Below are 3,129 nucleotides of genomic sequence, written 5' to 3'. Positions count from 1 at the left end.
CTAATCTCCATGTAAGATCAATTACCTTGCTGGCTTACTTATTCACTCTCTTAATCGTGTCTTTCAGTGAAAAGAAATTATTAATTTTAACATGGTCCAATTTATCAATCATTTTGAATGATTTGTACATTTTGTGTCCTATTAGCCTTTTGCTTTGGACTCTTCTAGATGTCTGTGTTTGTGTGTATAACCAGTCTTCACCACTCTAGGAGTACAAATGATGTATGAGTTAGATTAGTACCCTGACTACCACATCAGGCCCCATCACATTCTTTAGATGGGAAGGAGCCAATCAAAAGCTTGCCTTTTCAGTCTTTGTTATTGTTCAAGGATGATTGGTAATGAGACTATCTTCTCCTTTCAGGTAAAACACAAGTACCAACTCACAGAATGACTTTAGTACACAATGATCCAACATCAGTCCCTTTGGGGTATTATTTTAATCACTGAAGTAAAATTTAATGAGAAGATTTCAAACAAAAATTTAGGCAGAATAGTATAGTGAACCCTTAATACACATCATTGGCTTCAAAAATAATGATCTCATGGCCAATCTTGTTTTGTCTATATTGCCACACACTACTCATGACTGAGTTATTTTGAAACAAATCCTATACATCACATCACTTCAACCATAAATAATTCAATATTTGTCTTTAAAAGATGAGGATTCTTTAAAAACAGGTATATGATCATTTTCAGCTAAAATATCAACAATTTATTACTATCATATATCCAATGTTCAAATTCCCAATGGTTTCATAAATGTCATAATTTTTAAAACAGCTTTATTGAGATGTAATTCACATAGAGTTAACCCACTTAAAGTGTACAATTTAATGGCTTTTAGCATTCATGGAGTTGTGCAACCCTCATAATAATCAATTTTAAAACATTTCTGTCACCCCCAAAAGAAACTATTTACCTATTTGCAGTCACCCCTCCCCAATTCCACCATCCTCCTAGCCCTAGGCAACCACCAATCTACTTTCTGTCTCTATAGACCTACTCATTCTGGGCATTTCACATAAATGGAATCATACAACATATTATCCTTTGTGACTGACTTCTTTCACTCAATATAATATTTTCAAGGTTCATTTATGTTGTATCATGGATCAGTAATGTATATCATTTCTTTTTATTGCCAAATAATGTTCCATTTTATGGATATGCCACATTTTATCTATCCATTCATCAGTCGATGGGGACATTTGGGTGGTTTTCACTTTTTGGGTATTATGAGTAATGCTACTATAAACATTTGAATATAGGTGTTTATGTGAACATAAGTTTTCATTTCTTTTGAGTACATTTTTTTATTTTTTATTTTTTAGTATTATTATTATTATTTTTAAATTATACTTTAAGTTCTGGGATACATGTGCAGAACATGCAGGCTTGTTACATAGGTATACACGTGCCATGGTGGTTTGCTGCACCTATCAACCCATCATCTGTATTAGGTATTCCTCTTATTGCTATTTCTACACTAACCCCCCACCCACATACAGGCCCTGGTGTGTGATGTTCCCCTCCCTGTGTCCATGTGATCTCGTTTTTCAACTCCCACTTATGAGTGAGAACATGCAATGTTTGATTTTCTGTTCCTGTGTGTGTTTGCTGAGAATGAGGGCTTCCAGCTTCATCCATGTCCCTACAAAGGACATGAAGTCACTCTTTTTTATGGCTGCATAGTATTCCATGATGTATTTGTGCCACATTTTCTTTATCCAGTCTATCATTGATGGGCATTTGGGTTGGTTCCAAGTCTTTGCTATAGTGAACAGTGCTGCAATAAACATACATGTGCATGTGTCTTTATAGTAGAATGATTAATAATCCTTTGGGTATATACCTAGTAATGGGATTGCTGGGTCAAATGGTATTTCTGGTTCTAGATCTGTGAGGAATCGCCACACTGTCTTCCACAATGGTTGAACTAATTTACAACAGTGTAAAAGTGTTCCTATTTCTCCACATCCTCTCCAGCATCTGTTGTTTCCTGACATTTAATAATCGCCATTCTAACTGGCATGAGATGGTATCTCATTGTGGTTTTGATTTTCATTTCTCTAATGACCAGTGATGATGAGCATTTTTTCATGTTTGTTGACTGCATAAATGTTTTCTTTTGAGAAGTGTCAGTTCATGGACGTTTGCCCACTTTTTGATGGAGTTGTTTTTTTCTTGTAAATTTTTTTAAGTTCTCTGTAGATTCTGGATATTAACTCTTTGTCAGATGGATAGATTGCAAAAATTTTCTCCCATTCTGTAGGTTGCCTGTTCACTCTGATGATAGTTTCTTTTGCTGTGCAGAAGCTCTTTAGTTTAATTAGATGCCATTTGTCAATTTTGGCTTTTGTTCCAATTGCTTTTGGTGTTTTAGTCATGAAGTCTTTGCCCATGCCTATGTCCTGAATGGTATTGCCTAGGTTTTCTTCTAGGATTTTTATGGTTTTAGGTCTTATATTTAAGTCTTTAATCCATCTTGAGTTAATTTTTGTGTAAGGTGTAAGGAAGGGGTCCAGTTTCTGTTTTCTACATATGGCTCACCAGTTTCCCCACCGCCATTTATTAAATAGGGAATCATTTTCCCATTGCTTGTTTTTCTCAGGTTTATCAAAGATCAGATGGTTGTAGATGTGTGGCATTATTTCTGAGGCCTCTGTTCTGTTCTATTGGTCTGTATATCTGTTTTAGTACCAGTACCATGCTGTTTTGGTTACTGTAGCCTTGTAGTAAAGTTTGAAGTCAGGTAGCATGATGCCTCAAGCTTTGTTCTTTTTGCTTAGGATTGTCTTGGGTATATGGACTCTTTTTTCGTTCCATATGAAATTTAAAATAGTTTTTTCTAACTCTGTGAAGAAAGTCACTGGTAGCTTGATGGGGATAGCATTGAATCTATAAATTACTTTGGGCAGTATGGCCGTTTTCATGGTATTGATTCTTCATATCCATGAGCATGGAATGTTTTTCCATTTGTTTGTCCTCTCTTATTTCCTTGAGCAGTAGTTTGTAGTTCTCCTTGAAAAGGTCCTTTACATCCCTTGTAAGTTGTATTCCTAGGTATTTTTTTTCTCTCTGTAGCAATTGTGAATGGGAGTTTACTCATGATTTGGCTCTCTG

The sequence above is a fragment of the Gorilla gorilla genome, chromosome X (genome assembly GCF_029281585.2).
Source record: "Gorilla gorilla gorilla isolate KB3781 chromosome X, NHGRI_mGorGor1-v2.1_pri, whole genome shotgun sequence".
NCBI lineage: Eukaryota > Metazoa > Chordata > Mammalia > Primates > Hominidae > Gorilla > Gorilla gorilla.
Note: the sequence above shows the minus strand (reverse complement) of the source record.